The following is a 13,648-nucleotide window of genomic DNA, read 5'->3' as shown; positions in this document are numbered from 1 at the left end:
TCCCTGGGACAGGTGAGGCTGCTGATCCCTTATTTTCAAATCTGAAAGTTGACAGCTATGATCAGCACCAGCGAAGGCGGTGAAGGTCCTGTGCAAGTGTCTGGAGGCAGTTGGAGGATGGATGGTGGCTACCAGATGGATTTTGAATCCTGACAAGACAGAAGTACTGTTTTGGGGGGACAGGAGGTGGGCAGGTGTGGAGGACTCCCTGGTCCTGAATGGGGTAACTGTGCCCCTGAAGGACCAGGTGCGCAGCCTGAGAGTCATTATGGACTCACAGCTGTCCATGGAGGTGCAGGTCAATTCTGTGTCCAGGGCAGCTGTTTACCAGCTCCATCTGGTATGCAGGCTGAGACCCTATCTGCCCGCGGACTGTCTCGCCAGAGTGATGCATGCTCTAGTTATCTCCCGCTTGGACTACAGCAATGCGCTCTATGTGGGGCTACCTTTGAAGGTGACCCGGAAACTACAGCTAATCCAGAATGTGGCAGCTAGACTGGTGACTGGGAGCAGCTGCTGAGACCACATAACAGCCGTCTTGAAAGACCTACATTGGCTCCCAGTACGTTTCCGAGCACAGTTAAAAGTGTTGGGGCTGACCTTTAAAGCCCTAAACGGCCTTGGTCCAGTATATCTGAAGGAGCATCTCCACCCCCCATCATTCTGCCCAGACACTGAAGTCCAGCGCTGAGGGCCTTCTGGTGGTTCCCTCACTGCAAGAAGCCAAGATACAGGCAGAGGACCTTCTCTGTAGTGGCGCCCGCCCTGTGGAACACCCTCCCACCAGATGTCAAAGAGAAAAACAACTACCAGACTTTTAGAAGACATCTGAAGGCAGCCCTGTTTAGGGAAGCTTTTAATGTTTAACAGACTATTGTATTTTAATATTTTGTTGGAAGCCACCCAGAGTGGCTGGGGAAACCCAGCCAGATGAGCGGGGTATAAATAAATTGTTGTTGTTGTTGTTGTTGTTGTTGTTGTTGTTAGACTGAATATGTGGGTTTTTCCCACATTATCCACACACAATCTAGATCTGTTACACATTTTTGGCCCTCCCCCCCCCCAAAAGTGCTTATTGAGAAACCAGTTTCATTCTGAAAATAAAAACTCATTACAGATTGTACAGTGTGTACATTTGAAAAACATGTAGGAGATCCTGGCAATGGGGGTATATGTAAACCTGCCCAGTGACACTGTGGAGGGGTGTATATCGAGATCACAACCACTACTTTCTTTACTCACCTCTGACATGTGCAAGGAGGAAGAGGCATGGTTAACCTATTTGAGGCAAAGGTTTTCAAATATGTATCAAGTTGTGTGCCAAGGCCCAGTGACCCGCAGTTCCTTAAAAAGGTAAAGGTAAAGGTACCCCTGCCCATACGGGCCAGTCTTGCCAGACTCTGGGGTTGTGCGCCCATCTCACTCAAGAGGTCGGGGGCCAGCGCTGTCCGGAGACACTTCCGGGTCACGTGGCCAGCGTGACATCGCTGCTCTGGCGAGCCAGAGCCGCACACGGAAACGCCGTTTACCTTCCCGCTAGAAAGCGGTCCCTATTTATCTACTTGCACCTGGGAGTGCTTTCGAACTGCTAGGTTGGCAGGCGCTGGGACCGAGCAGCGGGAGCGCACCCCGCCGCGGGGATTCGAACCGCCGACCTTTCGATCGGCAAGCCCTAGGCGCTGAGGCTTTTACCCACAGCGCCACCCGCGTCGCAGTTCCTTAGTGATTAATAAACACAGACACGAGTATTTAGGTTTATGGGATCAAATAGGCCACAACTTTATTGGTTACAGATGTAAGCAATTTGGCTTAGGCACTGGGGTGTAGCCAGGCTATTTCTCGACTCCTGTCCATTTGCAGGGAGTCCATCTAAGCGTAAACAACCAATACAGTGGTACCTCAGGTTAAGAACTTAATTCATTCCAGAGGTCCGTTCTTAACCTGAAACTGTTCTTAACCTGAAGCATCACTTTAGCTAATGGGGCCTCCCGCTGCCGCCTCACGATTTCTGTTCTCATCCTGAAGCAAAGTTCTTAACCCGAGGTACTATTTCTGGGTTAGCAGAGTCTGTAACCTGAAGCGTCTGTAACCTGAGGTACCACTGCACTTTGTTATTTTCTTCATGTAATATAACCAGTAAAGTTCTTAACCTGAGGTACTATTTCTGGGTTAGTGGAGTCTACAACCTGAAGCATCTGTAACCCAAGGTACCACTGTAGGGGGAGTCCTATGACTTACATCAAATAGGGGCATCCCAAGGGTGCCCCATTAGGGTCGTGGCATGGCCCTAGCCCATGTCCAGGCAACAGACAGGATCCACACCCCTGGATCAGTTTAACAGCATACCCTTAATGAGGAGGGGCAGACAGGGGCTACAACCTCCCCTCCATCCAAGCAAAGGCTTACCCAATGCCTAACCGCCACTTGAGCCCAAATGGCATGTGCAAGGAGGAAAAGGCAGGGATAATCTAATCAAGGCAAAGGTTTTCAAATGCCTATCAAGTAACCAGATGCACCCTTGTGGACAGCAGGATGTAGAATCAATCTAGATTGAAAGCAGCATGTTAAGGATGAACATGAATATTCTAGACTAGCAAAAAAAAAACAACCCACAACCTTTTTGTGCTACAGCAGGTTAGTGTGTACGCAGCTTGCCTCAGTTCAATCATACGTATGTATACAGTGAGCCCACAATTTGTGTGCATTTAGCTTGGGTGTTCAGCTTTATACACTTGGCAATTTTTTTTAAAAAAAAATTTAAACGGAGGAGGAAAGGGTGCGGGCATTGGGGGGGGGGGGACTTTGGGATTCCCCTGCATATGTTTTAGTAGGCTTAATAATCAGAAGTGAGCCCTATTCAGATCCATGGGACCAACTCTCAAGTTAAGTGATTGCAGCTGTGCTGGAGTATCACAACTGTTCATTCATACAATCAAAGTGAATGCAGGTATCTCATTCACACTATACCATTAAAGCACTCTTATACCACTTTAACAAGAGACGCGGGTGGCGCTGTGAACAAAACCACTGAGCCTCTTGGGCTTGCCGATCAGAAGATCAGCAATTTGAATCCCTGTGACGTGATGAGCTCCCCTTGCTCTGTCCCAGCTCCTGCCAACCTAGCAGTTCAAAAGCACAACAGTACAAGTAGATAAATAGGTACCGCTCCGGCAGGAAGGAAAACAGCATTTCCGTGTGCTCTGGTTTCCACCACAGTGCTCTGTTGTGCCAGAAGCAGTTTAGTCATGCTGGCCACATGACCCAGAAAGCTGTCTGTGGACAAAAGTCGGCTCCCTCGGCCTGAAAGCGAGATGAGCGCCACAACCCCATGGCCACCACTGACTGAACTTAACCATCCAGGAGTCATTTACCTTTACCTTTTACCTTACTACTTTAACAGTAATGGCTTCCCCAACAGAGTCCTGGAAACTATAGCTTGTCAAGGGTGCTGACATCAACAGAGCTACAATTCTGAGCATTCTTAGTCCCCAGATTTCTCCATGACTGTAAAAGGGGTATGAAGGTACTTTAACTGTATACTGTGGTTGTGGCCAGAGAGTACCAGAAAACACAATCAAGATTAAGATGATGGGGGCATTATTCTACTTAATTTGCAAAATGTAGAGAATCACATTAAAATAACGTTTAAATTCTATTAAACCAAAGTTATAGATATATTGGATGACCAAAGATGGGCAAGTCCTCAAGATCCAGGCAGTGCTGTGCAGTGGGATGCCTTTGCTCTATCCCAAACCCCTCCAGCCTGGCAGATAAGGGGTTTGGATTGATTTTCCCATAGCTTATCACAGCTCAGAGTTTAACATACCATCTGTCCATTTATTTCAGCTCTGCAAAATAATCCAGATCCTAAGCATATGTAAAATGAGTAAATTCACTCAACAAAGCTTCTGTGTAACTATCTGACACAATTTCCTTTGCTTGAAATTAGACTCAGCCAAGATTTCATACGTCTGTGAAAACAAAGTTTACCCAGGCTTCAGATTTGATATAACATTTAATCAGAGTTTCAGCAGTGCTAAACTTGAAACTGTTAGTTTTTTATAATGATTTCTGGTTGATTTGCAGAATGAAAGAGAGGCTAGGAAAGGGTTTTTTTTAAAGAAAAGAATCTTGCCAAGGGTTAAATAAATGCTACCAGGGAAGATTCTGCCAATTTTGTAAATGACTTTTCTGATACTATGTCCTCAGCTGATATAAGGAAGAAAAATTTGGCTGAGAAACAAAAGTACTACATTCTCCTTGACCATTGGCAATTTAAGAAAGAGCTGCAAACATAGATTGCAAACACGCATTGCTTGTCTTGCCCAACCCTTCCAGCAATTTCAGATGCATGTAGTTTTATTCAATTATTTTATTCTTTGTTTATTATTTAACACAAGCTAAATACTGCTTGATTGTAAGAAAATGTCTCAGTAGCAAACACCTGTGTAGTTAGTAATTAATAAATTGCCCTATTCCATGCTAAATTTGTCATATTTCGGTGCAAGAGTAACACTTTATGTATGCATGTGCAAAATTGTATTTTTCTCATCACCTGTGCAGTTTACATAATCCCTAAAATCAATGGAGGTTGCATATGGGGAAATTCAGGGGGAGGGGATGAAAACATATTTAGTATGCCTATACCATTGATTGCATTACAGTGGTACCTCGGGTTAAGTACTTAATTTGTTCCCGAGGTCCGTACTTAACCTGAAACTGTTCTTAACCTGAAGCACCACTTTAGCTAATGGGGCCTCCTGCTGCTGTCATGCCGCCGGAGCCCGATTTCTGTTATCATCCTGAAGCAAAGTTCTTAACCTGAAACATTATTTCTGGGTTAGCGGAGTCTGTAACCTGAAGCGTATGTAACCTGAAGCGTACGTAACCTGAGGTACCACTGTACATTAGATCCATCTATAGTGCACCCAGGTGTATGTTTTCCTTAGTGCTTGTAGTGTCTTTGTAAGTAACAGGCATGCTGTATAAGTTTTTCTGACACTCATGGTACACCCAGGGACATGGACTCACAACATTTTAGACATGCAGGTAAATACTAGAAACCATTTTACATCCACGTGCAGCAGGATTCTAGACAAGCTTCCAAGAGTTGCAAGAAGAAAATTATAGAACTGTACAGTTGGAAGGGACCTCAAGGGTCATGTGGTCCAGGGCTTGGTAATGTAGGAATTGCAGCTGAAATATTCATTATAGATGGCCATCCAACTTCTATTAACAACCTCCAATGAAGGAGAGTCTCTCACCTTCCAAGGTAGTCCTTTCCAAACAGCTCTTAGCACAGAAAGTTCTATTGTGGTTACAGTGGTACCTTGGTTCTCAAACTTAATCCATTTTGGAAGTCCATTCTGAAACCAAAGCATTCCAAAACCAAGTTCTGGCTCTCCCACAGCCTCCATTACAGCTCGTGGCTGTGGTCTCCTTTGTTGGCTTGAGAACAAAGACTAACACAAAATGGATGCCCACAGATTAACATATGTATAGAGTGAAGCACTATCTCTTTCACGCTCAAGCACATGAGACAGCAGAGGTACACTAACACCTAATCATTAACCTGTTAGGCATGCAGTGAGCTTCGGTATAGCTCAATTGAATTGCCCAATGTTAACCCTTTAACAATACACGTATTGTTTTCTATGGAAAATTAAACAATTATACTTAACAAGTTCTTCCTAATGTTTAGCTAGAATCTCTTTTCTGGGTTCTAGAGGGCTGGTCTACTTCCCTCAGTTGTGGTAGACGCACTTCACCATGACTGGTGTTGAAGTGAGATTTAGCTGCCAGTCTAGTCAGCATCTGTACATGGAAAGGGGAGAACATTTTGCCTTTAGGCTGCTTCTGACAATGTTCTTTATCCCAGGTGGATTGCTGAATAGGGCCACAGCCTGTTAAGCAATTGTGGCCATGCATTATTATGGATTAAGGATGACATTCTTAGCTTCATGAAACATTTCAAGTAGGTCAGTTAGGTTTAGTAGTTGTAGCTGAAGCTATCCAACAGAGATTTCTGAAACATGGTCACAAAGCATTTTAAACATTCAAGGTAGACTTCTCTACCTTTTAAATAAACCACCAACCCAAACCCTCACTCTTTTCATAGAAGCAGCATATCAATCCTTTCTTGTAGAATTGTGAACTGTAACTCAGATGCGTAATCTCATTTGGCTTTGCTGATAAACCTTTTATTTATTCTGAGATCATTGTTCCTCGGCTGCAGTCAATAGCGCCACTCCTTGTAACAAAATGTTCACCATTATGAAAGAAATGTTCCTTGGTATTGTGCTTCTCTCTGCACCAATAGGAGGAACATGAAAGCTAATTTTTCTTCTTATAGTCTTTCATAGAGGAAAGCTCTATATATTGCTAATGACGCAGGTGACGTGCCCGGCATTTTAAACTGGTGGCACGGAACTAGTTAATGGCAAAAAGCTATTTTAGGGCTGGCGACTGCTGCAAGGAATAAATAATTCATGGGCACTTTCCCTTTATGCCTTTTAAAAAACACATGTATAGAATACTTTGTTGGAAAGTCACCATTAAGTTACTTGATGAGCTGAGTGTTAACATATCTAATGCATCTCCTTCTTACTGACATAGCTTTTACTAAATTATGTTACCATGTAGCCTCTAATTAATCAACAGAGCTGCATGCTCTTCCCCTTCTTTTGAGATGGTCTTCATTAGGTCAGATACATCTTTTCAATGAAAAGCTCCTTTGAGCAGAATGCATGTGATGATTCGGATTCATAAACCCCTTGCAGAAATTCTACTCATACGGTCATTGAATTTGTGAGCAGTGCTGTGCCACTAATGTGAGTGTGCCGATGTTGCCACCTCCCTGGAAGCCCACACTTAGTGGTGAAACTGCCCCCCTCCCCGCTACAGCTATTTCTGAGATGGCTCAGTTAGTACAGCACGAGTCTCTTAATCTCAGGTTTGTGGGTTCGAGCCCCATGTTGGGCAAAAGATTCCTGCATTGCAGGGGGTTGAACAAGATGACCCCTCCAACAGTTCTATGATTTGTATGCAGTGGACAGAGAGCTTTTATTGCTCACATACCATGCAGTTTTACTGCTTGCAACAGTGGAATGTATGAACCAGGGATGTATTAACGATGTGCTTGGTGTACCATGGTACTAATGGAAAAATATTTCCATTTTTTGTCTTCCATAACAAAACATTTTGTATCGGAGGGCTCCTGGACAGTGAGCAGCCTAATTAGTTTGAGCTTTATTTGCCACCCTGGATCACAGCAAGATAATGATTCCACCTCCAGGCGATCTCTTCATTGCTGCCATGACAACCATTGGCTGGTCAACGTATAAGAGGCCCAAAGACATGGAGCTGGTCACAAAGTGGATTTATTATTGTGCTTTGGCTCAGGAAAAGGTTATAAATAAATAAAGACGGCATTATAGTAAGAATGGTATTGAGCAATGGTGCTCATTAGCAGCCATATTTGAATATAGCTAACAGTGAAACCCACCCTTTTATCTTCAAATAGAAAGAGAAAAAGTAGTCAGAGCACCCATTTACTTTCTGCCAACTCTACAGGAAAACTGTGGTCATTAAAAAACAAAAAATTCCGAAGAATCAAAGTTCCAGTGAGAAATGCAGAAAGATTGTTCTTCATAAAATTCTGAAGAAATTAATATTCCCCAGACACTGCTTCAAGTCCTTATAAAGCAAAATGTTTGCTGAAACTCTCTACAGAGCAGCGGATGTTTTCCCAGGGTTGATCCTCAGCCATGAATGCATCTGTGGCCTTCGACAAAGCATGCCATTACTACTGAGCCTCAGCCATGATGTAGCATCATCTCCTGGGACAAATCAATGGCCAGGATCAAGGAGCAAGCCCAGAGACACAACTAAGAACAATCCAGGTCTAAAGGGTAAATCAGGGGGCAGAAAAAAGCAGCATGTCAGAAGTCTCAACCTGAACAAGTCAGAACTGAAGGACAAGGCCAGGAGCAACGAACAAGCCAGATGTCAGGGCCAAGGAACTAGTCAGGGCTAAAGGGCAAGCCAGGGACCAAGGATCAAGGACCAAGGCAAGAGTCACAAGCTAAGACCAAAGTGCAAATCAGAATTAGAGGAGAAGCCAGGAGGCAGGGACATGACACAGCTCAGGAAGGCCATATTGTTTCAACAGTACTCTACTGGAATCGGAAAACTTTGATACAATTTTCTGCTCAGGGTGGAGTCAGTCCAGAACCTGAAAGTAGTTCACTGAGAAGGCTACTATCTGCAGCTTAGTTTACCACAAGGGGCTGCCTCACATGGATCCAACAGCTCTTGGTACTATGAGCTATTCTATCCTAAATTAGAAGGGAGAGCTGCCAGGCTGCTAAGGGCAGTTTATCTGCTCCTTGAAGTGGATGGGAAGATTCCCACCCACCCAAGTTAAAAGAAAAGTGGGAGACAAGGTGTTCATATGACACAATGCTTGTCTAACCTTCATCCTGCAAAGACTCTTTCTTGGGGCGTTTCAAACTTCACACCTTCTCCTTATCTAAATTTCAATTATTATTTTCCCTTCTATTTAGCCCCAAATGTACCAGGTCCAACATTATTCCAATTCTATTATATCAGAGTTCTGGAAACTTAGCTGAACCTCTTTTAAGAAAGGGAGCAGTGTTGTGCTCTCTTTCATTTAAGAATCAAGAAGCCATAATTCTACATAGCTAGCAGCTTTTATGCTTCAAAGCCCCTGTAATTCAGTTGGCTCCTCTAATAGGATTATATTTCATAGAAGTTGAATACACCCTTTATGCTTGTGTTGCTCCACAGAGAACATGCAGATTGGGATATTGCATAGGGAATGCTGGTTGTGTGGGCCATCGTAATAGTAATGAGATTTAAGTAAGTGTGTGGTCCTGTAACTTGAGGGGTGGTTTATGAAATGGAGGACACCAATGCCCAAATTCAACGGTACCTTCATTTGTAACCCCAGTGATAATTGCTTTAGTACTTTTCGGATTTGAATATTATGAATTCAAATGATATGTCTTTCTCATAATGCCTTTGAAAAAAAGGAGTGAGGTGTTTATGAGTGAAGAGATAAGGTGGATAAGGTGTTACATTTTGACACGGACAACCTGGGTTCAAATCTCTATTCAGATATTCAGTTGGATAGATTTAGGCGGGTCACTGTTTTTTTTGTGAAGAGCTAGCTGAAAAGAAAGTTTGCTTAGTTGATCTCTACAAATTGATCTCTAACAAACCGTCATGCCTTTGGTACACTGTTCACAACTGATCACACAATACAATGAAAAATAGGGGAAGATATTATTTGCAGAATGTGAGTTGAGGTGACTATGTATTCCAGAATGCCATCCAGAATTAGAACTATCATAGAGGGCACTTCCAGACTGTCACTGTTTGACCATTTCCATGTGGGATTCAATAGCATCCTGTCAAATTCAGACTGAAAAAATTAAAGCTGATTTGGAGCTCCTGAGAAACAAACCTGCTTCCTCAAAAGATCAGACATCTTGCAGTAAGGAAAGTGGGCAGCTTAGTGGTAGCGCATTTGAGTGCAGTAAGGAAAGTGGGGTATAACACTTGTAGTTCAACAACATCTGTAGGCCGCCATCTTGGGCATCCCCGAAGTAGCGCTGTCTTCAACATAAAGGGTCCGCCATCCTTTTCCTCCAGATTCTCTGTGAACACTCGTAACATAAAAAGCAAACCTTCTCCACCCACCAAATCCCTTTCCTGAAGTACAACGAGAGAGAAAAAATGGGTTAATGGTAAGATTTAAGACTAATCCCACCCCTCTTACCCCCAATCCATTTTTAAACAAGCTCTTAAACTTTAAAGAGATTGGCCAGAAAAATTGAGGATGCAGAATAAAGGTCAGGCCTTAGGTTGTAAAGTGTAAATTAAATCTGTTGTGGGTACAATTAATTTATGCTAGTAGTGTTGGAAGGCAATTTGCTCTGCTGGATGGAAGGCATAAAATTAACTTGCATCACTGCCCAATGTATCAGACTATCCCATTTGACCTTGTTATTGATGAACTGCAGGGAATGTTTGTGTCAAGTAGAATGTTAATCTATGAACACCCTGGGTGGGAGAAACGCAAAGACAAAGTTGACTTTGTCTTCTTAAAGTGTAGCCCTTTGTGAAAGCAAACACACATGGAAACTTTATTGGAAAGCTTATGGGGAAAAACTGTTTTTTGATGTTGTGAACTGCCCTAAGACCTTTGGATTTAGGGCAGTATAAATAATAATAATAATAATAATAATAATAATAATAATAATAATAAATGTAGTTACTGCAGCATACAAGAGTTTTGGCAAGCAAATCAGTTCCCTAAGTAATTTTATTCCCTGGAAAACTACCCTTACAGTTCCTCAAAGTTACCTGTTTTGGTTAGTCAAGATGACCACCATATTAGGAGGGATAAAGCACTTTTTATGCCACCATTCTTAAGTTGTAGATTTTGGACTCTCCTGTGGATTGTTTTTTCAGTCCATCTCTACATGGATACTTTAACTTGGCTGTTGTTAATGTAAATCATTTGAAATTGTGCTCAAGAGTATTCTAGCCATCTTGCACCTGGCATTGCTCAGGATTTCTGGGGGAAAACCCCACAAAAAATCAGAGCAGTACTTAAAATAAGTGCAGTTATGTAAGGCTCAGTCCATCAACTTGATTCCAAATGGCATTCTTCTTATTGAAACATAGATTAAAACCTGCTTCTTGAACTCAGGAACCATCATGCATAATTTGGTTACAATATCTTAAGAGGTGCCCCCGTGCATAATGGGCAAGCAACTTTCCAAAATATATAATAGATTTGTTGTGAATGTGCATAATGTATTTCCATCTCCCATATTGTAAACTACTTCAAGATCTTTGGCTAGTTAGCAATTTATAAATGTACTGAATAAGAAAATACATTATTTTTTACATGAAAATGGATAGGCCTGGTGACCATAGTCATCTGTAGCTATCCACATCACCTATGTAAATCTGCTGTGGACAGCTCCCAGATGAAAATCCCTTCTAGTTCTGCTAAGAGAAGTCTTATTGCCTGTTGACTGACACTGTTTGGTACAAGGCATGGTGTCCAAAGAACAATATTACTACTGCAGCTTAACAACAAAGCAAAATAATGAATCCTAAACATTACGCTTTAATTCCAAGCTAATACTTTGAAATTTTATTTTCCCAGGATCATCTGTGGGCTGGTTTCATTCTGCTTTGTGCTTGCATTTATCTCTGCTGCTTTTATGCTTCTCTTTTATTTTGCGACATTTTAATGTTTGTTTAAATTTGCTTCATTATCTTTTAAACTTTTTTTTTTTTGTAAACGGCCCTGAGAATCAGCTGAAGGGTATAAATCCCTTAAATGAACAATTGTCTTATTGCTAATGCTTTATTCACACAACCGTTGTCAGCTTGTGAGAGGTTTGCTGCTGTTGTTTTTTCGGTCAGCCTGCAGTGTCTTTCAGCCATGCTGAGCTGAGCTGGTTGGGTAGGCTGTCAACTGCACATGCTAAACTCAGTATACATAGGCTTTGGACAATCAATCACAACTGCCCTGACAACATTCAGACAGCCCCCTCTCCAGATGATGGACTTTTTTCTCAAGGTGTCCTTGTTTTCTCTAACTATTTTTATCAAGGGTTTTTTCTCTCACTAAACCTTCACATTTGTCATCACTTGGAAACGCAATAACCAGGGGCAATGATTCCAGAACCTCCCCAAATCACTGCAAATGATTCCTGATATGGTCTGAAAGAGCGAGACAATAGATTGTACTCAGGAGGAAAACGGTAGAGAAGGGGTGGAGAACGCCTGAGACCATACTTCCTGGGGCTTTATACTATTGATTGGCATGGCCAGAGGCAAAAAGTGGGCGGGACGACAGACTTGACTCTTGCCTTTATACAGTAGGCTACATTCAAGCCATGCCATTTAGAGGTTTGTTCATACACACCTCTCCATCCCGGCAAGTAAAATGCATGGTCAGAATCCAAGGACACCTTTCAGCCAGGCAAAAGCACTTGAGGGAGTGGACCAGGGCTAGTGAGGAGTGTGGCATTGGGAGAGGGTTGGGCTGCAGTGAGTCCCAAGGGCCAGGCAGAGAAATCCAGAGCGTTCACTTGGCCCCTAGATGTGAGGTTTGCTACCCCTAATGTAGGGAGCTGTTGGTAAGAGCACAAGTTCAAGGGCTGTGGGTATCTGGCATTATGAAAGTGTCCAAAAATGGAGTAGTGCTTTATTGGCTGAAGCAAAACATGCCAGAGTCTGCTCAGTGTCTAGATAGGAGTTCTTGATCAAAGAAATGTGGCATAAATTATGCCTACATTGAAAGACCCATTTCACTTTTAATATGGCAACCCTATTCTGATTGGCTGTCATTAAAGGCTTTATCCCTAGCGAAGGCCCACTGAACCTCAGGGGTATGAGGAACCAGCAGAGCTGTGCCATCATAGGGTAGCAGTAACTGAGGTGGCAAAAAAGAAGTCAGGCAGTCCTTAAGGAGTCCTTTGGACCCAAGTTCTTTACAGTTTTGTGAATGAATACATGTACTTGGAACCTGGATTGATAGCAAGTCACAACCAGAATAGTTCTCACAGCAGTTGCCGGTAATCTACTTCTATGAGCAGTCTGGTCACTGCATTCTGTACTACCTGTGATGAGGCTGTAGAGGTTCAGGAAAGATCACAAGCAGGAGGTGGTCAAAAGCAATCCTGACTACAGAGGTCACTTGGGCCTCTAGATGTATCAAGGATGGATCCCCCAGACTGAGGATGTGCTTCTTCAGAGGGAGTGCAATCTTGCCCAGAACAAGCAGTTGACATATATCCAGGCCACCCACAAGGCCTTTAAACTCCCAAGATTCAAGCTCATTTTATTGACTCTCATCCAGTCTACCACTACATCCCAGGTACCAGTACAGGGCTTGCACAATGCAGTTACCTTTCTCATGGAGATTGAAAAGTCTGAACTCTGGAGCTGAACGCAAGTCATCCTGAGACTCAAGTTATGATTCTGAACACTGCACTGATGCTTTGTTGTTGTTGTTGTTGTTGAGTCGTTTAGTCGTGTCCGACTCTTTGTGACCCCATGGACCAGAGCACGCCAGGCACTCCTGTCTTCCACTGTCTCCCATAGTTTGGTCAAACTCATGCTGGTACCTTCAATCACACTGTCCAACCATATTGTCCTCTGTCACCCCCTTCTCCTTGTGCCCTCAATCTTTCCCAACATCAGGGTCTTTTCCAGGGAGTCTTCTCTTCTCATGAGGTGGCCAAAGTATTGGAGCCTCAGCTTCACGATGCTAGGTTTGGCAAAAGCCATAAGACTTGATAACCTTCACCTCAGCCTTCTATTTGTTGAAAAATAATTCATTCTTAATAGTTATGAAGTAAGTATTTTGAAATGGTTGTGGATTTAGTCTTGTATCCAAATGGAACTGCTGCAAACCTATAGCCTTTGATTTTGACCTATGGGGAAGTAAGAAAGCTTTCCTTCTTGTTCCCTTATAACAGTTGGCTGAAGACTGAACATGACCTGTCATACTTGGTGAGTTGACTGCAGTTCTACAGTTCAATTTACTTTGAACTGGGAGATGTCAGATTGCTTTACCATGTGCCAGTTTACCATACAC

Source organism: Podarcis muralis, chromosome 10, assembly GCF_964188315.1.
Source record: "Podarcis muralis chromosome 10, rPodMur119.hap1.1, whole genome shotgun sequence".
Taxonomy (NCBI): domain Eukaryota; kingdom Metazoa; phylum Chordata; class Lepidosauria; order Squamata; family Lacertidae; genus Podarcis; species Podarcis muralis.
The sequence above is the reverse complement of the archived record's forward strand: the minus strand, read 5'-3'. Positions refer to the sequence as shown.